The 22440-nt window shown below is 47.0% G+C and overlaps 1 protein-coding gene across 4 annotated transcripts in view; it reads left to right on the plus strand.

Annotated features, from left to right (window-relative positions):
- The first annotated feature begins 20506 nt into the window (after positions 1–20506).
- The window catches only part of SRBD1 (S1 RNA binding domain 1), a 236501-nt gene continuing 234567 nt past the window's right edge, over positions 20507–22440 (plus strand). For 3 of the 4 annotated variants that reach the window (XM_075925416.1, XM_075925414.1, XM_075925415.1), the window contains exon 1: positions 20507–20654. The gene's annotated coding sequence lies outside the window, so the exon portion shown is untranslated. The remainder of the gene's footprint in view (positions 20655–22440) is intronic. The other variant, XM_075925417.1, reaches the window with a different exon arrangement.

Genomic DNA, 22440 nt, shown 5'->3' on the forward strand with positions numbered 1-22440 from the left:
CTTGCCCGGGACCGTAAGAGGTGGGCACCCGCCTGGGCTAGTGCGGACATCATGGACCTCATCCATGATCTCCGCACTAGGCACAGGAACGTGGCCGGCTAGGGCAGGAGAGCTGCCAGCCTGGCCACCCAGGAGCAGGTGTGCATGAAAATCAAGGTGGTCCACTGAGACCCCCGACCCTGAGCCCTGAGCTTACAATGGCCGTCCTGGGTCAGACCAAAGGTCCATCTAGCCCAGTAGCCTGTCTGCCGACAGTGGCCAACACTAGGGACCCTGGAGGGGATGGACTGAAGACAGTGACCAAGCCATTTGTCTCGTGCCATCCCTCTCCAGCCTTCCACAAACCTTGGGCAGGGACACCACTCCTACCCCCTGGCTAATACCACTCCATGGACCCAACCTCCATGACTTGATCTCACTTCCCTTTAAACTCTGTTCTAGTTCTAGCCTTCACATCCTCCTGCAGCAAGGAGTTCCACAGGTTGACTCTGTGCTTTGTGAAGAACAACTTTCTGTTACTAGTTTGAAGCCTGTTACCCATTCCTTTCCTTTGGTGTCCTCTAGTCCTTCTTTATGGGAACTAATGAAGAACTTTTCTGTATGCACCCTCTCCACCCAACTCGTGCTTTTAGAGACCTCTATCCTGTCCCCCCTCCGTCTCCTCTTTTCTAAGCTGAAAAGTCCCAGTCTCTTTAGCCTCTCTTCATATGGGACCTGTTCCCAACCCTGATCATTTTAGTTGCCCTCCCCTCTCCCAACCTCTCTCTTCCCCTCTCCCACCTCCTTTTCCCAGTCTCCCCCAGTTTTGTTCAATAAAGACAGATTCCATTTTTGAACACAATTGTCCTTTATTTTGTACATCAAGAAAAGGGGCTAGGGAAGGGTAAGTGGAAGGAGGTGAGGGAGGAATGGGGTACACGCCCCTGATGGGGAGGACTGGGTTGCCTCTGTGGGCTTTTGTGGTGGAAGCTCTCCTGCAGCTCCCCGATTACCCCCTCTCCCCAGATGGCAGCCTGCGGCAAGTGCAGCCGGTCTGATGGCCGAGTGCTGTGATGTGCCCAGTGTGGGTACTCCGGGCACTCCAAGCCAGGACTGCTTTGCAAGCGGGGCACCCCTGAGAACTGTCTGTCCGGGGTGGGGGTCGGGACCCTTTAAGCACAGCCCTCGGCTAGCCTGAGAAAGCATCTCCACGCTCTAAGTCCTCCTTTGATGCCCTGCCGGCACTGCTTCCAGCCATCCTTAACCCCTGTTCAGGGTCCACTCAATGTGGACATGCTAGTTCGAATTAGCAAAACGCTAATTCGAACTAGTTTTTTAATCTAGATTCGTTAGTTCAAATTAGCTTAGTTCGAATTAACTAATTCGAACTAAATTAGTTCGAATTAACGTTGTAGTGTAGACGTACCCATATAGAGCACCACTTCTCCCTTCTACCAGGTCCCTCACAAAATAATTATCCTGCAGGGCCTAGGTTTCCCAGGTTTGGGTTCTTCTCACCCTAGAATCAGATGAACACACATACTCACACCCACTACCAGAGCACATCTAAGAGGGCAATTTAATCAGCAATTACAAGCTGACCTCTTCTATGTCCCCAGATTCAGTATTTGAGCATGGGTAAGGATTTTTGTAGAGAAACAACAATGGTTCAAGAGGGAACATGGATTTGTTTATGGGCAAACTGGTAGTTCAAGGGAGTTGTATTCAAAGTTGTTTTGTTTCGGCTAGAGTCAGGAATGGATCATTCCTGGCTATGGGCAGTATTCCTTCAAGGGACCTCATAATGCAATTAGGCAGTTTCAGTCATGCCCACCAACAGGGAGAGAAAAAAGGCAACTGCCCTGGGCCCAGTGATGCAAAAGAGCTGGGAGCTCCCAGCCATTGTCTCCACAACTGCTGTAGTAGTACTGGTGGCCAATCCCCAAACCCTTTAAATTGCTGCCATAGTGCCACACAGAGCACGCTGGATAGCACTGAAGGCTGCCTGGGAAAGGTGTGGCACTTTCTGGGCAGCCCTGAGGGCTGTTTAGCCGCAGCCCCTCCCCCCCTTCCATCCAAAGCCCCCTCCAGGGTGCAGAGCAGGCTCCTCCCATCTTGTCCAGGGGCCCAGTGAGGTGGTCAGCAGGGGTGTTAGATAGCATGTATTTTAGTAATAATGTAGCCACAACAATTTTTAGAGGTTACACAATTGCTAAAATACTCCCCAGGGGCAGGGCCAGCAGCCAATGCAGTCCCGGCCCTGACTCCCAACCCCACTCTTGAGGAGCCCCCTACCACCTCATGCTGCTGCCTCTGTATCAGAGGTAACAGTGCAGAATGGCAGGTGAAGCCGGTCCAGCAGCTGGTTTAAAAATCAGCACCCCCGGAGACTTGGTCCCTTCTTCCTCTCCCCCCACACTGCTGCCTCTAGTGCAGCTCTGCACACCCAGTGCTTGTGGGGAGCCTGCTTCTAAGTCGTAAGGCAGCAAGGTGGGGAGGTTGTGTGTAGTCATTTGGATTAACCAATAAGCCTAGGTTTATTGGTTAATTGTTTAAATGACTATACGCTACCATCCCTAGCTGTCAGCCCTGCTGGTTTCAGTATTTTGGCTATCAATCGAGGATTTATTACTAAAACTGGTCTGATAATTACTGATCTAGGTGTGTGCAGGCATGGGTTCATTAGCATCTGGAGCAGGAATTTCCCTTCCGGTAATGCTTTCCAGCTTTCTATATCTCAGAGTTCAGTGCAATTCTTGCTTTGGAATCTCTGCCCCCAATTCTGTATGTGTATGCTAATTGACATGCTTTTCTGTCCCATCTTTGATGAAAATGAGGGTGTTTCCTTAATCCTATCACCCTTGTCTGAAGGGGCTTAGATGTTTCTTCCCCTGCCTTTTCATTGCTTTTTGTAAGTCTTACTTCTGGTCAGCTTTGATTCAAACAGAGGTTGGAGAGGGGAGGTCTTTCATGAGTAAGACAGGTTGAATACCATGTCCTGGTTCACCAAGAACACAGAGCTGGAAGGTAACAGATGTAATTCCATTTTACAAGAAGGATGGATTTGTCTCAATGGACTAAGTCAATGGGAGCAGATTTAAGGAGACTAGAACAGTTTAGAAAATTATGCCTTTTCAGAGTGTTATAACTTAACAGGGAAGTTGGATTGCATGCATGATGCTTAGGCTATTAAAATACTTCCTTGAAATACATGTACTAATCCCAGCAGTCTTGATCAACTGCCCAGCCTTTGCAGGCAATTAAAATGATCTTTATACCAAGTAAGGCTTAGTCCTATAATAGTTGATGAATGTGCTTAGTTTTACACATGTGAATAGTCCATATGCTTTCAATGGGAATGTAAATGCAAGCAGGTGTATTAAGGTTTTATAGCACTGGGGCCCAATGTTTTTGACATATACTTTATTTCCTTTGTATAGTACAGCCTAGAGACAGCAGCTCTGGAAATGATCATATTAATTAAGACAAGACACGAAACACAATTTAAAAGACTCTTCGAGAATTGCAGCACAATACATAACAATTCAAACTGCCTTTAGTTTTGGTAAAATATCATTGTAAAGATACCTGGTGATTGAGTTAATGTCTTATTTTGAGATAGAACATTAATTTGAAGTTCTAGCTGCTCAGTCTTGATCTTACAGGACCCATAGCACTTTTTATAAAGGCAGGCCTTGTCTTCCTGTTCTTGACATGAGTTCTCTCTTCTAGTCCCTCTCCCCTTTTAAATAATATCCTAATGTGCTCCCTGCTTGGAGGGAGGTCTGTCTTCCACCTGCAGGGGTGCTGAACATTTTCGTTTATGGAGCATTTTGTAATCCTGCAGAACAAGAGGTGCTGGATTCAACTGAACTATTTCAGTAAGAGTTTCAGGGTGCAGGCTCTGGGAGGGAGTTTGACTTGGGGCTGGGACAGGGAGTTGGTGTACAGGAGGGATGCAGGGTGTTGGTTCCAACTGGGAAGTGCTTGTCTCAGGTATCTCCTGGTCAGTGGCATAGCAGGGCAAAAGTAGGATACCTACTTGCCCTGGCTCCATACTATTCTGCTCCCAAAAGTGGCCAGCAGGTCTGGCCTGTAGGTGGAGGGGCCAGACTATTCTGCACAGTGCACACTGCCTGTGCCTACAGGTGCCACCACTGCAGTTCCCGTTGGCCACAGTTCCAAGCCAAGGGGAGTTGCAGAGCTGATCATATTAGCATATCAAGCAAACGTAATATGCATATTGGTACAATGATGAAAAAATATCATAGGAGTTGCAAACTCTTGTGTAAGTGCCCTCTTTGGCTCCTACGAATATGTGCACTTCACAAAAGATAAGTATGCTGCTTAATTTTTCTAGATATTGGAAGAAAATAAAATCCAGTTTTGAGCAAATCATGTCTCCAGTTTATAGAATTGTAGAGATTATCGACACAATTTCACTACATGTGTATTGCTTCCCTTACTAAATATACAGGGTAACTACAAATTGTTCAATAATTCAAACCATCCCCTGCAGAAGATTGCCAATACACTTTAGTAAAATAGGTAGCTTCATAATTTACTTTCACTATGGATCATTAAATTCTTAAAGGGGAAACTGCTGCAATTTTGAGATTTTCAGGAGTCCCTGGGTTTGTTTAGTTTAGAAAAGAGAAGATTGAGGGGGGACATGATAGCAGTTTTCAGGTATCTAAAAGGGTGTCATAAGGAGGAGGGAGAAAACTTGTTCATCTTGGCTTCTGAGGATAGAACAAGACGCAATGGGCTTAAACTGCAGCAAAGGAAGGTTTAGATTGGACATTAGGAAAAAGTTCTTAACTGTCAGGGTAGTCAAACACTGGAATAAATTGCCCAGGGAGGTTTTGGAATCTCTCTCTCTGGAGATATTTAAGAGTAGGTTAGATAAATGTCTATCAGGGATGGTCTAGACAGTATTTGGTCCTGCCATGAGGGCAGGGGACTGGACTTGATGACCTCTCAAGGTCCCTTCCAGTCCTAGTATTCTATGATTCTAACAGAGTGAGGTGTCAACTTATATATTGAGTGCCAAATCCCTTACCCACCTCTACAAATTCCAGCCTTAAAATATTAATAAGAGTGAATTGGTAAAAATGTATTGCAATATATTTAGTGGAGTCATAGTTGTAGTCCTCTTATTCTTCGGCAGTAAAGGATGAAGGAGGGAGCTAAAGCAAGAATTTAGCAGTTTGCTCTTTGCTAATAGAAGAGCACATCACTGAGGACATCTTTTCTTCAATGCTTAGCCGGGCAGATGGGCACAGTGCATGTTTTCCATTTGATCTGTTCCTAAGCAACTGTGAAAGCTTGGTGGCCTGAGTCCAAAATAGGAACACAGTTGATGAAACCATGTAATAGGAGGTCTGCTTCTGGGCTGCCTCCCCTCCTCAGTTGATGGAATTTATCCCGGATTTTACAAGTGGCCTGAAGTTTGGCGTTCGCTGAAATGTCTTGTGGCATCCTTGCAATATGCCTGAAAAGCATTAAGTGCTACCTATGGATAGTGGTCCCAGTAGTCTGTAGACCTGAGCAGACACAGACATGTGCATTACAGATGAAGTCATTCCACTTTATGCCCAAAATACAACTGTAATGGGGTGGACCAAGCCCTTTGCCCAGAAAAGGCCATAGAGAAGTCCTCCAGGAGGTTAGAAGAAGAAATCGGTCAATCAGGGGCCAGGGAGGCTTTCTACTCTTGAGCTACTTGGAAGCTCTTGGGGAGGAACTCCAGGGAGATCCCAGTGGGGAACTTCTATGGGTGATGGTGCATCAATGATCACTGATAGTAACTCTTTCCCTTCCCTTGTCACAGCTTGGATTGTTCGTGGGGGTCTGATGCTGATAGGAGCATGATGGAAAAGACCTCCCCCCCAACAGCTGTGCAGAGCTTTAAGTCATTTTTGTGGCATGACAACTCTGAGGTGATGGAATGTTCAGGGTCCACTTAGGTGGGAAAAAACCGTTTTGGCTGGTGAGAACCAGCACAGCTCAGAGTTCTCTAGCTGCTGATAGGCACGCTGATAAAAATGGAGTTCTTAGGTTAAAAGTTCACTGACTCACAGAATGGCTTTTATTAACAATCCACTAAAATCATATACAAACCCATACATTAATACATTAACCCTTGTATTCCCAACACTTTAATTCTATGAAAATCTATCAGGTCTGTGAGCAAGAGATCACCAATTTCAATGCCTGTGGAACTGACAGAATGCTGCAATATCCATTGCCCAACATAAAAGTGTAGGGGCCAGAAAGCAACCCTGCCTAATACCAGATATTGATTTAAAAGTTGCTGACATCTAGTTCCCCAGATGAACAAGGGCAGTGGTTCCATTATGCAGCTCTCTAATCAAGTCCATCAGGGTATGTCTACACTACAGCACTAATTCGAACTAACTTAATTCGAATTAGTTAATTCGAACTAAGCTAATTCGAACTAGTGCATCTAGACCTAAAAACTAGCTCGAATTAGCATTTTGCTAATTCGAACTAGCATGTCCACATTGAGTGGACCCTGAACTGAGGTTAAGGATGGCCGGAAGCAGTGCCGGCAGGTCATCAGATTAGGACTTAGAGTGTGGAGCTGCTGTCTCAGGCTAGCCGAGGGCTGTGCTTCAAGGGACCCGACCCCCAGCCCGGACAGAGTTCTCAGGGTTCCCCGCTTGCTTGTCTAACTCAATGAGGGACAGCAAAGCAGTCCTGTCTTGGAGTGCCCTGAATGCCCACACTCAGCACATCACAGCATTCCACCATCAGCCTGGCTGCACTTGCCGCAGGCTGCCATCGGGGGAGGGGGGGGTCAATCGGAGAGCTGCAGGACAGCTTCCACCCCCAGGAGCCCGCAGAGCCACTCCAGTCCTCCCTATCAGGGGCTCGTGCCCCATTCCTCCCTCACCTCCTTCCACAACCCCTCCCTAGTCCCCATTCCTGATTTACAAAATAAAGAACACGTGTGTTCAAAAATACAAACTCTCTTTATTGAACAAAACTGGGGGAGACTGGGAAAAGGAGGTGGGAGAGGGAAAGAGAGAGAGTGGGAGAGGGGAGGGGGAAACCTGGGAGGAGGGAAAGTATCAAACTATGGTATGCCATATCTTCAGTACTGTGTACAGATGTGATCTCCTCACCCCAGAAAAGATATTTTGGCCTTGGAAAGAGTTCAGAAAAGGGCAACTAAAATGATCAGGGGTTTGGAACAGGTCCCATATGAAGAGAGGCTAAAGAGACTGGGACTTCTCAGCTTAGAAAAGAGGAGACTGAGGGGGGATATGATAGAGGTCTATAAAAGCATGAGTGGTGTGGAGAGGGTGCATAAAGAAAAGTTCTTCATTAGTTCCCATAATAGAAGGACTAGAGGACACCAAATGAAATGAATGGGTAGCAGGCTTCAAACTAATAAAAGAAAGTTCTTCTTCACAAAGCAAATAGTCAACCTGTGGAACTCCTTGCCACGAGAGGCTGTGAAGGCTAGAACTATAACAGAGTTTAAAGAGAAGTTAGATAAAGTCATGGATGTTGGGTCCATGGAGTGGTATTAGCCAGGGGGTAGAAATGGTGTCCATGACCTCTGTTTGTGGAAGGCTGGAGAGGGATGGCACGAGACAAATGGCTTGGTCATTATCTTCGGTCCACCCACTCTGGGGCACCTGGTGTTGGTCGCTGTCGGCAGACAGGCTACTGGGCTAGATGGACCTTTGGTCTGACCCAGTACAGCCATTCTTATGTTCTTATGTTCTAAGCTCAGGGCTCAGGGTCTCAGTGGACCACCTTGATTTTCATGCAAACCTGCTCTTGGGTGGCCAGGCTGGCAGCTATCCTGCCCTAGACGGCCACTTTCCTGTGCTTAGTGCGGAGGTCGTGGATGAGGTCCACGATCTCCGCACTAGACCACGCGGGCGCCCGCCTCTTGCGGCCCCGGGCAGGCTCCTGGGAGTTGCCAGCCTGGTCCCGGGAAGAGGTGGAGGGCTGGGTGGCAGCGGGTGGCTGGCTCATGCCGTGCCAGGTGCAGGGTCTGCTGGCTGTGTGCTGGCAGGCTTGCACCTGGCACGGGCACCGTAGCCAGAACGTGCCCCTTTAAGGGCTCCGGGGCCGGGAGGGGGACAGACAAGTTTCCCTGGTGGTGCCCAGAGTGGCCACCAGGACAAGCTGGGAAGGGTTAGCCTCCCACTAGTTTGAATTAAGTGGCTACACAACCCTTAATTCAAACTACTTAATTCGAACTAGGCGTTAGTCCTCGTAGAATGAGGTTTACCTAGTTCGAATTAAGCGCTCCGCTAGTTCGAATTAAGTTCGAACTAGCAGTTTGTATGTGTAGAGCCTATTATGTGTAACGTCTGTTAGTTCGAATTAACTTTGTAGTGTAGACATACCCTCAGAGTGGTAAGGATGCCTGCACCTTTTAAGGCAGGGGCAGGGAACCTCAGGCCTGGGGGCCAAATATAGCCCCCAGCTTGCCTGCATCCAGCCCCCAAGGCTTGGGGCTTCCCACTAGTATTGGTGAGCCAGCAACTGTGCTCCAGGACCTGGAGCACACAGAATCTACTAGCCTGAGCCCCCTAGACTCTGGTATGCAAGGGGAATATAGGGAGTGTCTTTCTGCTTCTCAGTCGGGGGCCACATCAGTAAGGATATGTTTGGGGTTTTTTTGCTTCTCACTTGTGTGCGGCCCCTGACTGATTTTTCTGTGGGTCAGTGGCCCCTGACCCAAGAAAGGTTCCTCCCCCCTGCTTTAAGGCATTCCATGCCACAGTCTATTCTTCTGAATTAAATGCAGCCTTAAGATCAGTACACACTACATGCGGGTGCTGTCTGAACTCACACTATATCTTGGACAACTAGCAAAAGGACCAAAATGGAAGGTAATGTGGCCCTGTTCCTCGTAAAGCCTGACTTCTGTTATAGCAAAAGCTCCAGGATTGCCAACAAAACATGCACAAAGACCTTCCCTGGAATGGAGAGCAGGGTGATTGGCCTGTAGCTCTTACATTCACGGTATATGGTCCCAATTACTAATGTGTGCATACGGTACCTTAACTGTTTTCAATTAATTTTTTAACACAATCACAGCCTGCCCTGCTAGTGACATAATTTGTGCTCATGGTTAATGTTATTAAAAATTAGTGGCACTGGAACATTTTTAATAGTGAGAGTGTTGAAAGCCAGTCCCCTTACCCCTGTCCATCCCACCCGCGAACCTGGGGCTGGAAGCAGGAGTTGTGTCTCTGGGAAGTGGGGGACCAGGATAGGGGAAAGGAGCCATCAGCCAGGAGCTGGGGCAAAATGTGGAGGTGCAGCAACACCCCCTGCACCTCTAGTTCCTGAAACTGTGGTAAAACTGGTCACAACCATAATCAGAAAACCATTGCTACAACCTATCTGAGTGGATTATACATTGTGGTGTAACACTACCTCCTAGAGAGTTGGTCAGAGGCAGTAGGCCCTTGGATCTAAAATCATGAGCCTTTACTGTCTGATCATCCTATTTGTCGCAATCTCTAGGCACAATTCCACTGAAGACAATGGAAGTACAGGTCCGAATTTGACCCATACCATGGAAATATGTGTTTCTTCTTTTGATTTTTAGGGAGTTTGGCTGTATCTACACACATAAAGCTAAACTTAAACTAAGAATTGTTTTCTTATAACAGAGTCCTCTCTCAAATAGTAAAAAAGAAGTAAAAACTAAGAATTAAAGGAAACCAACAGTAGTTTCTAATTCTCCGAATACATTTTAACACTGCACACAATCTTGTTTTCAAAATTGTCCACTAGGGTACGTCTACACTGCATCCCTAGTTCGAACTAGGGATGCAAATGGAGACAATCGAAGTAGTTAATGAAGCGGGGATTTAAATATCCTGCGCTTCATTAACATGATCTCGCCGGCGTGCTAGTTCGAATCACAGCTGATTCGAACCAGGAAGTGCGCGCCGGGACGTGTTAGTTCGGACTAAAGCCCTTAGTCCGAACTAATGTTACTCCTCAAAAAATGAGGCAAATGTAGTGCCAATCTTTAAAAAAGGGAAGAAGGACAATCCAGGGAACTACAGACCAGTCAGCCTTACCTCAGTCCCTGGAAAAATCATGGAGGGCATCTTCAAGGAATCCATTTGAGGCACTTGGAAGAGGGGAAAGCGATCAGGAATTGTCAACATGGATGCATGAAGGGCAAGTAGTGCCTGACCAATCTGATTAGCTTCTATGATGAGGTAACTGGCTCTGTGGATGTGGGAAAGTCAGTGGATGTGATATATCTTGACTTCAGCAAAGCTTTTGATATGGTCTCCCACAATATTCTTGCCAGCAAGTTAAGGGAGTATGGATTGGATAAACGGACTGTAAGATGGATAGAAAGCTGGCTAGACTGTTGGGCCCAATGGGTAGTGATCAATGGCTCGATGTCAGGTTGGTGGTTGGTTTCTAATGGAGTGCCCCAAGGATCGGTTCTAGGGCCGGTTTTGTTCAACATTTTTATTAATGGATTGCACCTTCAACAAGTTTGTGGATGACACTAAGCTAGGGGGAGAGGTAGATATACTGGAGGGCAGGGATAGGGTCCAGAGTGACCTAGACACATTAGAGGATTGGTCTAAAATAAATCTGATGAGGATCAACAAGGACAAGTGTAGAGTCCTGCACTTGGGATGGAAGAATCCCAAGCATTGTTACAGGCTGGGGACTGACTGGCTAAGTAGCAGTTCTGCAGAAAAGGGCCTGGGGATTACAGTGGTTGAGAAGCTGGATATGAGTCAAAATGTGCCCTTGTAGCCAAGAAGGCTAATGGTATGTTAGGTTGCATTAGGAAGAGCATTGCCAGCAGATCAAGATAAGTGATTATTCCCCTTATTCAGCTATGTTGAGGCCACACCTGGAGTATTGTATTCAGTTCTGGGACCCCACACTATAGAAAGGATGTGGACGCATTGGAGAGAGTCCAGCAGAGGGTGACCAAAATGATTAGGGGGCTGGAGTGCATGACCTATGAGGAGAGACTGAGGGATTTGGGTTTGTTTAGTCTGCAAAAGAGAAGAGTGAGGGGGGATTTGATAGCAGCCTTCAATTTCCTGAAGGGAGGTTCCAAATAGGATGGAGAGAGGCTGTTCACAGTAGTGACGGATGACAGAACAAGGAGCAATGGTCTCAAGTCACAGCCAGAGAGGTCTAGGTTGGACATTAGGAAAAACTATTTCCCTAGGAGGGTGGTGAAGTACTGGAATGGGTTGCCTAGGGAGGTGGTGAAATCTCCATCCCTGGAGGTTTTTAAATCTGGGCTTGACAGGGCCCTGGTTGGGTTGATTTACTTGGGATTGGTCCTGCGTTGGGCAGGGGGCTGAACTTGATGACCTCCTGAGGTCTCTTCCAGCCCTATGATTCTATGAAAGATTAAACTGATTTAAGCACTTTCCTCTATTGAGGCACTAATAATTTATTAACATTATGGATCAAAATCAATGAGAATTTTGCCAGTGATTTCAGTAATGTCAAGCCTAACTTCAAAGAAGAAAGTTAGCAATAACACAACAAAACATTCTATCTGGAACAACAAAAAGCTATTTTTAGTGTGTGTTTATGCTGTGTTGCACTGGAAAGGAAAACTTTGCATATTATGAGGGGAAAAAAACCAACATGATTTTTATTCAAACAATTCTGAGGAGTTCCAGACTTTAGAATCTTTGCCTCTTCTTACTACTGGTAACTACATTCAATTGAATCTCAGAATAATTGCTACATACACATTTAAAGGCTTAAAGTGGTCAGTCTTAATCTCTTGCAGTAGGGGTCACTGTAAACAAATATGAAACAAAAAACAGGACTATGTAGCTCTGTAAAGACTAACAAAATGGTTTATTAGGTGATGAGCTTTCGTAGGCCAGACCCACTTCCTCAGATCAAATAGTGGAAGAAAATTGTCACAACCATATATACCAAAGGATACAATTAAAAAAATGAACTCATATGAAAGGGACAAATCAAATTTCAGAACAGAATGGGGATGGGGAGGAGTGAGGTAAATGTCTGTGAGCTAATGATATTAGAGGTGATAACTGGGGAAGCTATCTTTGTAATGGGTAAGATAATTAGAGTCTTTATTCAAACTCAGGTGTAAAGTGTCGATATTAAGCATGAATGACAGTAATCAAGTCTTTGAGACAATGTCCTTTCTGGTAGAAATGGCAAGAAACTGTTTTTTCTTTGTGATCCTGTCTAATATCTGTTTTGCGGGCATTGATCCTTTGGCGAAGTGTCTGAGACATCTGTCCAATGTACATAGCAGACGGACACTTTCGGCACATGATAGCATAAATTATATTTCTGGATGCACAGGAATGTGTGTTCTTGATCTTATAACTCACTTGGTTAGGTCCAATAATGGTATCAGCAGAGTGAATATGGGGACAGAGCTGGCAACAGGGTTTGTTGCAAGGGAAGGTGGTGTTTTATTGTTGGTTTTCTTGGGTCTGTCTTGAAGTAGATGGTTTCTAGGTATTCGTCTGGCTCTTTCAATTTGCTTTTTTATTACTCCGGGTGGGTAGTTGAGGTTTATAGATGCTTGGTAGAGATCCTGAAGTTTCTGGTCTCTGTCAGTGGGATTAGAGCAGATGCGGTTGTATCGAAGGGCTTGGCTATAGATGATGGATCATATGGTGTGTTCTGGATGGGAGCTGGAAGCATTTAGGTAACTCTAATCCCACTGACAGAGACCAGAAACTTCAGGATCTCTACCAAGCATTTATAAACCTCAACTACCCACCCGGAGTAATAAAAAAGCAAATTGAAAGAGCCAGACGAATACCTAGAAACCATCTTCTTCAAGACAGACCCAAGAAAACCAACAATATAACACCACTTGTCATCACCTACAGCCCCCAACGTAAACCTGTCCAACACATCATCAATAAACTACAGCCTATACTGGAACAGGATACTAAACTCCAAGGTTGTGTCTAGACTGCATCCCTTTTCCATAAAAGGGATGCAAATTAGACACATCGCAATTGCAAATGAAGTGTGATAGAAATGTAGCCGTGTTAGTCTGGTGTAGCTGAAACAAAATACAAGACTATGTAGCACTTTAAAGACTAACAAGATGGTTTATTAGGTGATGAGCTTTCGTGGGCCAGACCCACTTCCTCAGATCAAATAGTGGAAGAAAATTGTCACAACCATATATACCAAAGGATACAATTTAAAAAAATGAACACATATGAAAAGGACAAATCAAATTTCAGGCTACCTCCAGGAGCTCCCAGTCAGAGATGCAGTGGGATGGTAAGGCTGGCTTCCTGCTGTCCTGACACAGTGGACTGCCCTGCACCCTGGAAGTGCTCAGCAGCAGGACCAGCACCACCAGCTGTCCCAAGCTGTGGCTCCACATTTCATTGGTCGGTTGCTGGTTTGTTGCCAGATATTGCTGAGCAAAAATGGATGGAGCTCATTTTAGGCTTGTTTTGAAATGGGATTGACTTTATTTTTAGCTTGTTTTGCTTTTTTATCTTGTGAGGATTGGCTACTCAACTCCACCTAGGTGGATTTGCTGCTGATCGCTTCCAGGGCACAGCACAGTCCACAGTGCCAGGATAGGTAGGAAGCTGGCCTTAGCATGCCCACTACAGCTTCGCTGAAATCAAGGTGTATCACATCCATAGCTTTTCCCATATCCACAGGGCCAATTATCTCATCATAGAAGGCAATTAGGTTGGCCAGGTATAAATGCATATTTACTGTACCTAATTACCTTGCTCTCCTTCAAGTGTTTCAAAATGGATTCCTTGAGGTCTTGCTCCATGATTTTTCAAAGGACTGAAGTGAAGCTGACAGGTCTGTAGTTCCCTGGATTCTCCTTCCCTTTTTAAAAGATGGGCACTATATTTGCCATTTACTAATCATCCAGGACAATGTTCCTGCTAATCTTTTCTATCCATGTGAGGATTTTTTCTGTGCATGTGCAGAATAAACATTTTATGTACACTGAGGCATGTGATACTGTGCATTAACAGTAGAAACACAAAACCTAGCCGTTGGTACTCTGCTAATCAGCTGGGCAACATATGAATTTCTCTTGAACAGCCACACAAGCACACAGCTTACAGGGAATACTGATCTAAGACCTCCTCTGACCTCACATGGATAGAAAAGATTAGCAGGAGCATTGTCCTGGATGATTGGTATGGCTCTGTAGTTATATCAACCAACTCTCTCCATACCTTCAGGATATGTCTACATTATCAGGCTATTTCAAAACAAGTTATTTCAAAATAATAACTCCCAAAATAACTATTTCTAAATAAGCCTATTCCTCTTCATAAGCAGGAGTTATTTCAAAATAACAAGCCCATTATTTTGAAAAAAACAGGCTTGGTAGTTTGGATGCTCACCTTGGTGTTTTGCAATAACTCCCCAGTGTAGACATGCCCTCAGATGCACTAGATCTGGTCCTATAGACTTGTGTATGTCCAGTTTTTCTAAATAGTCCTTAATCTGTTCTTTCACCATAAAGGGTGCTCCCCTCATTCCCATATAGTACTGCCCAATGCAGTAGACTGGGAGCTGACCTTGTCTATGAAGACTGAAGCACAAACCAAAACAAAAAAATTGAGTACTTCAGCTTTTTTCCACATCTGTCACTAGGTTGCCTTCCCCATTCAGTAAAAGCCCCATACTGTTCCTTATCTTCTTGTTGCTAACATACCTGTGGAAACTCTTCTTGTTACCCTTCACATACCTTGCTAGCTGCAACTCCAGTTGCACTTTGGTTTTTCAGACTATACCCCTGCATGCTTGAGGTGGAAAGAGGGCAGGGGCAGAGTAGGAATGAGGGCAGGGACGCGAGTGTGGGGGAAGGAGTGGAGATAGGGTGAGAGTGGAACAGGGATGGGAACAGGTGGGGCAGAAGTGTGGCCTGTGATGGAGAGGCAGGTTGTCCCAGGTCACACACACCTCTAGGGATGGGGCTGGCTCTTGACTATGACAGGACTTCCAATTCTTCCTGCTTATTTCACAGGATTCTTGTGTTCAAGTCCAGACACCTAAGAAAACTGATTACCTTACTTGCTCAGCATGACTCAGGAGGCCTCTCCGTTGCACCTTCCTCCTTGTGTTCCCTCCCAGGATCCCACTTCCGCACTTACCTCACTGCTTAGGTCACCCTTCCCCAGCGAACCTAGTTTAAAGCCCTGCTCACTAGGTTAGCAAGCCTACCTGCAAAGATGCTCTTTCCTCTCTTAGTTAGGTGGACTCCATATTTTCCTAGCAATTCTTCCTGGAACAACATCTCATGGTCCTCTGTCTGACAGCACCTGCACAACCACACATTTACCTCTATTCAATGGTCCCTATCTGGGCCTTTTCCTTCAGCAGGGATGAACAAGAACATGGGTGACGTCTCAAACTCTTTTCCTTCTTCTCTGACCCACACATTCTGCACTGATCTGCTCAAGGTTATTCATGGTGTATCATTGGTGTCCATGTAGAGAAACAGGAAGGCATAATGGTCTGATGACTTTATCAGTCTCAGCAGACACTCCATGACATCCTGAATTCTAACTCAAGACAAGCAGCACATTTCTCCAGTTTCCAGGTCTGTATGGCAGATGGATGGTGTTTCCAATCAAAACCGTATGGCTCTTCTTCATGATGATGTTCATGGAATCTCCACTCTTAGGACAATACATCCCATGCCTTTCCTTTAATGGGGTCTCCTTCTCAGATAACTCTTCCAAACTATTATCTGACCTAGTACCTGTGGAGAGAGACTGAAAACAGTTTCTTATGTTTGTCTGCATGAGGGATACATGAGTTCTCCTCTTTTTTTTTCTGGAGATCACATGCTGCCAATTTCCCTCCCTGCTCTGCATTGTGCTCTCTGATTCTTCAGCATGCTGTGCCTGCAGTACCAAATGCTGAGTTCATTCCATAAAATTTTTGTTTTCTTTGATGCAACACAGGGTTGATACTTGCAACCAGTATGATCACCACCTTACACTTCATACAAAGTCACTTCTATCCTCTGGAAGAAAGACAAACATGGCACATCATTTGCAGGTCACAACAGCTGATTGCTCCCTATCAATATTGTCTTCATGCTAAGAATCTATTCAGATGTTGTATTTACTGATCACAGAAGCATTAAAAGGCAAAGAACAAAACAAAACTCTGTGGCTATGTCTACACTGCTGGCTTCTTGCTCAAGTATGGCCATTCTTATGCAAGAATCTGCAGAGCGTCCACACTGCTCACCTGCTCTTGCGCAAGGACATTTACAGTTCGGCATGGTAAGAGAGGGCTTCTTGCGCAAGCGCTATGCTCTTTTTTATCAGGTGTAAGCCCTCTTGTGCAGGAGCTCTTGTGCAAGAGGGCAGTGTGGACGCTCGGCAGGAATTTCTTGCGCAAGAAAGCCCTATGGCAAAAATGGTCATCAGAGCTTTCTTGCGCAAGACCACAGTGCAAAAGCACAGCTCGCACATGGCAGTGTGGATGTTTTGTTGAGCAAGTCTTCTTGCACAAGAACCCTTGCTCAAGATGTTCTTGTGCAAAAAGCCTCCAGTGTAGACATAGCCTGTGGGAGCTCCCCCAGGCAAACTTCCTGGCTGCGTCTAGGCTGGCATGATTTTGTGGAAATACTTTTAATGGAAAAGTTTTTCCATTAAAAGTATTTCCGCAAAAGCGCGTCTAGATTGGCATGGATGTTTTTGCACAAAAAGTGCTTTTGCGCAAAAGCATCCGTGGCCAGGCTAGATGTGATTTTGCGCAAGAAAGCCCCGATCGCCATTTTAGCCATTGGGGCTTTTTTGCGCAAAACAGTTCTTCCCTGTCTACACTGGCCCTCTTGCGCAAGTATTCTTGCACAAGAGGTCTTTTTCCCAAGCAGGAACGTGAAAGTATTTGCACAAGAAGCACTGATTTTGTACATTACAAAATCAGTGCTCTTGCGCAAATTCAAGCAGCCAGTGTAGACAGCTGGCAAGTTTTTGCACAAAAGCGGTCGCTTTTGTGCAAAATCTTGCCAGTCTAGACGCGCCCCCTTTGTTTGCCTAGCCTCTGTTGCTCTCTTTTCGGAAGTGTCTGTTACTGCCACCATAGTTGTGAGCATGCTGACATGGTCTTCAGACTTATTGCTGTTCACAAAACCCCATCCTTACATCTGTTTGCCTTATGTACTGGTTGCTCTCTCAACATCAGCTCATCCCAAACAATTAGCTTCCAGATACTGTACCAACATATGTGCACTCCTTGTTGGCTTTCTCCCTCTGATCTCAATGGGGTGTGTTCAGATGAATCCCCCTTTAAATCACTGGGCAGTTGCACCTTACTCCCGTCAGTAGGCCTGACCACTACAGGCAGTCCCTGAGTTACGCGGATCCGACTTAACGTCGGATCCGCACTTACGAACGGGGCTTTCTCGCCCCAGAGCTTTCAGGCAGCGGGACTGCCCAGAGCGCAGCAGTCCCGCCACCTCGACCTCCGGGGCGAGAAAAGCTGCTCCGGGTGCCCCTGGTCTGCTGGGGACCGTCTCCAGCAGACCAGGGACACCTGGAGCAAAGCCGGGGAGGCGGAGGGGTTCCGCGCCTCTGAGGCTTTGCTCTGGCAAAGCCTCAGAGGTGCGGGACTCCGCCGCCACTGCAGCTTTGCTCCCCGTGTCCCTGGTCTGCTGGGGGGGGGGGGGGCGGGGGTGCAGCTAGTGCGCCCCCCCCCAGCAGACCAGGCTTTTGTTGTGGACCCTGGGGTAGAGCAGCTGGGGTGCTGCCGGGTTGATCCTGCAGGGACCTACCTGGCAGCCCAGCTTTTCTGTCCCAGGCTCGAGATTCAGCCACTGTTGAAACTGATCAGTGGCTGATTCCAGGAAGCTGGGGGCAGAGCAATTCTGCCTCCAGCTTCCTGTAGTCAGCCCCTGGTCAGTTTCAGCAGCAGCGGCTGAATCTGGAGCCAGTTCCGACTTACATACAAATTCAACTTAAGAACAAATCTATAGTCCCTATCTTGTACGTAACCCAGGGACTACCTGTATTATATATTTGCAACAAATCTTTTTAAAAAGGTAACATGTAAGATGTCTATGAAAACATTGTGATTTGCTGAATATGCTTTTTGTATGCATGTATCATTTTGGATTTAAAGTTACGAGTATTTGCTCAATAACTTTATTTCAAATGCATCAGGTGATAGCAGAGTTAGTCTGTTACAGAAAAAAAACAACAACAAATGGTCTGGTAGCACTTTATAGACTAAGGCTATGTCTAGACTGGCATGATTTTCCGCAAATACTTTTAACGGAAAAGTTTTCCGTTAAAAGCATTTGCGGAAAAGAGCATCTAGATTGGCACGGACGCTTTTCCGCAAAAGCACTTTTTGCGGAAAAGCATCTGTGCCAATCTAGATGCGCTTTTGCGCAAAAAAGCTCCGATCGCCATTTTCAAGATTGGGGCTTTTTTGCGCAAATCTGAGCTGTCTACACTGGCCCTTTTGCGCAAAAGCTTTTCCGCAAGAAGCACTGATTTCATACATGAGATCATCACTGTTTTTGCGAAAATTCAAGTGGCCAGTGTAGACAGCTGGCAAGTTTTTCCGCCAGCTGCTTTTGCGGAGAAACTTGCCAGTCTAGACACAGCCTACAGTTTATCTATTGACTTTGGGTGTGTCTAGACTACAGAGTTTTGTCGACAAAAGTGGACTTTTGTCAACAAAACTATACCTGCGTCTACACTACCGCTTAGTTCTGTCAACATAATGTCGACAGAACTCAGCAGTTTTGTCGACGCTGGTAAACCTCATTTTACGAGGCATAACGCCTTCTGTCGACAGAGTTCTGTCGACAGAAGGTGTTATTGCATCTAAGGTTGTTTCTAGACTACAGGGTTTTGTCGACAAAGCAGCTTGCTTTGTCGACAGAACTGAATGTAGTCTAGACGCTCTTTGTCGACAGAAGCTTTGTCGACAGTATCTGTCGACAAAACTTCTGTCAACAAAAGCCTGTAGTCTAGATGTACCCTTTGTTTCTTATCTGCTTTGGTTTAACTACCCAATCTTCAGATACTCACTGATTCCCTCTGCTCTCTGTCTCCCACCCTTTGGCTGTGTCTAGACTGGCCAGTTTTTCCAGAAAATCAGCCACTTTTCCGGAAAAACTTGCCAGCTGTCTACACTGGCCACTTGAATTTCAACAAAAGCACTGACGATCTCATGTAAGATTGTCAGTGTTCTTGCGGAAATACTATGCTGCTCCCGTTCGGGCAAAACTTTTGCGCAAAAGGGCCAGTGTAGGGCTCTTTTTCAGCAAAAAAAGCCCCGATCGCGAAAATGGAGATCGGGGCTTTTTGCGGAAAAGCATGTCTAGATTGGCATGGATGCTTTTCTGCAAAAAGTGCTTTTGCGGAAAAGCGTTCGTGCCAATCTAGATGCTCTCCTCCAAAAATGCTTTTAACGGAAAACTTTTCCGTTAAAAGCATTTCCGGAAAATCATGCCAGTCTAGACGTAGTCCTTCTATTTTCTTCTGTCCCCTTCCCCTCTATTTATTTTGGGTGTACACATCCTAAACTCATAACTCTGGTTATCTGAAGAAGTGGCCGGTGCCCACCACAGTGTATGATAACATCTACATGTTTTGTGAGTCTATAAAGTGCTACCAGACCATTTGTTGTTTTATTTCAAATGTTTGTTCCTGGGGTTAAAATCTGCCAAGTAGGTAGCCAACACATTCTGAAGGGACTAGTGAAATTAAGTGACTCACCAAGGAACATTTAACTCATAATGGACCACAGAAGACACCCATCTATACTGAATAGCCACACTGGTGAAACAGGTGTCCAGGCTGACTCTGGAGAGGAGTTCTCCTGGAGTATGCTTGTCCTTTGCAGCATTCCATTTCCAATATCTTTGCTTTGCTGTTTTAAAGGGGCTGTCCGGGAGTGCTGCTCATCTTTGTAGCAGTCCCCACAGGCTGCTCCCGCTACTGACCGTCGTAGGGACCAGAGCTGACCCATCTACAGACGGTTTAGGGCAGCCCCCCTGGACCCTGCACTTTGTGGGGCCCAGGGCAATCTGGGGGATTATTGAGGAGCCTAGCTGCAGGAAGCGGAGTGACCTCACCCCAGACTGCTCCGCTCCACCATCTCCAAGCCGGGGCGCTCTGCTTCACCGCACCTTGTGGGAAGAGAAGCGCCCTGGTCCCAGCCCACTGTGGCCGGGCGACTCCACTGCCTGCCATGGTGATGAGTGCTGGGGAAGCTGGGGCCTTCCTCTTGGCACGAGACCTCTTGGGGCGGCAGTTGCGCGGAGGGGGTGCAACGGGGGGGGGGGGCAGGGAGAGGCTGAGTCAAGGGCCCCACGCCCCAGGGAGGAGCCAACCGCCTGCCCAGCCCGCCACTGCCGGGGGAGCCACGTAGGCTGCTCTGTGCTCAGCCCGAGCCGCTCTCCAGGGGCTCCCGCGAGCCAAGCCGGGCCGCGCCCGCAACCAGGCCGCGCCCGCCCCAGCGGCGCTTGGGGGTGACACACGCAGCGCCGGCCCTGGGCGCGGATTGGCGCGGCCTTGTTCCGGGGCCGCCCGGCCGCCGCTTCCTGCTCCTCCCTTTGCGCGGCGGGGACTAGGCCGGGCAGCCGCGGCCCTTTCAAACCCAGCCCTGACTCCAGCCGCCGCCGCCAGCGAGCAGGGGGACCGGTGCGTGAGCTCCAGCCGCGGGGCGCGTGCGGGGCCGAGGGGCGCGGGCTGGCGCAGCCGCCGGGAGGCGGGGAAGGGGCCGAGCCACGGCCGCTGTCGGCTGCTTTGTCTCCGAGCGATTCGGGGCGCAGCGCACTGGCAGCCCGCAGCGGGGCGGGAGCCCCCTGAGACGCGCGCAGGGCACACCTGGTGCGGGGGGGGTGGTTAAGGGGAGGGCTGGCTAAAGCCTTCTGGGCCCCCCTCACAATACAGCGAAGAATTCGTTCTCATCCCGGGCCAAACAGAAGCACTTTCTCATAATGGGGGGTTGTCACTGGTGCAGCTACAGTTGCAGTTTACCGCCCCCCCCTCCCATCACACACTTAACAATAATGACGAACGTTGATGCTGGCATGGCAAGTTGTGCGGTGATTGCCAATGTGCAAAGGACACAGTGCTCCGGGAGTGAAATGCAATCCACTACATTCCACTAATTGGAAGGGGAGCAGTGTAGTCTAGTGCATGGACCTGGATTCTGAGCCTGGCTCTGCTACTTGCCTGCTGGATGACTTTGAGAAAGGGAAACTGAGGCACAAAGAAGAAAAAAATCTATCTGTTAAATGGTGACACTGACCTTATTTATAAAGTGCTTTGAGATCTATGGACAAAAAGTGCTACATAGAGCCCAGATATTGTTATTGTTTGTTACCTATTAGTCCATGTTTGGACTTTGTTGTGTTTGAAGATATTACCCTCTATCTGCATTTCAGTTGTTATAATTCTCCTTCTGTTTCAGTGATAGGTTGCTAGATAGTATGGGGCTCTAATACATGTCACATGGCTGAGTGGGGTCATGGGACGTGGTTTTGGGTAATACTTATTACAGAGTTCACTACCCTGATACACAGCTAAAAATCTGTTCTCCTAGCTTAGCCACTGTACTTTTTGATGATGATGATGATGATGAATTGGTGTACAGGTTACATTTGACTGGGCCCAGATGAGGGATTTTCCCAAATCAGGAGTGGTCATATCTGGCTCCTCTGCTACCACCCCTCTCCCTGGCCTTGGACTGGCTGCCAGCCTCCTGGCTGGCTTCCGCACTATACCCCTGCCTGCCCTGCCTGTACCGCCCCCACTAAGTGTGTAGCCCAGGTCCCACCTATCTCCCACCTAGGTTGGGCTCCTGGTCATTGTGGGCAGCTCTGCTGGGGCATGCTGGGCACCCAGCCCTGCTGCAGCCCCACTGGGGTCCTGGCCCCACTGGGCAGTTCTACTGGGTTGTACCTAGCAGCCCAGCTGCGGGGGGCCCAGCCTTCCACCTGGACTCTCTCATGAATGTTGCAAGACCAGGGAGTCCTGGTTAACAGAGGTTCAACCTGTAGTAACAATTCCTATTTAACCCAAGCTCCACAATGGTAATGCAAAGTGAATTTTATTATTGCCACGACTAATTGTGCATGCTCCTTGCTCCTTTACTTTTGTATTTATTTGGAAGTCTAATGTGTAATGATAAAAAATGGAATGGCCAGGAAAACCTGACAGCACTAATAGCAGAACAAACTAGTTCTCCAGCAAGCAGTAATGAATCATGTTTTCTATTTGTTGTTGGCAGTGTGGTCCTCACACCTCTGCATTTCTCTTACCACAACTTCTTACCATGCTGACACTGGAATGGAATGGAGTTGCTTTAAAATGGCAAAAGCAAATGGCAGCAATTATACATTTTGTGTAGAAGTAGACTATTTTGTTGGTATTACACAGAATGTGTTCCTCTCCCCGGTATTGTAGCAATCTACTACTCTGC

The sequence above is a fragment of the Pelodiscus sinensis genome, chromosome 3, assembly GCF_049634645.1.
Source record: "Pelodiscus sinensis isolate JC-2024 chromosome 3, ASM4963464v1, whole genome shotgun sequence".
In the NCBI taxonomy this organism is placed as follows: domain Eukaryota; kingdom Metazoa; phylum Chordata; order Testudines; family Trionychidae; genus Pelodiscus; species Pelodiscus sinensis.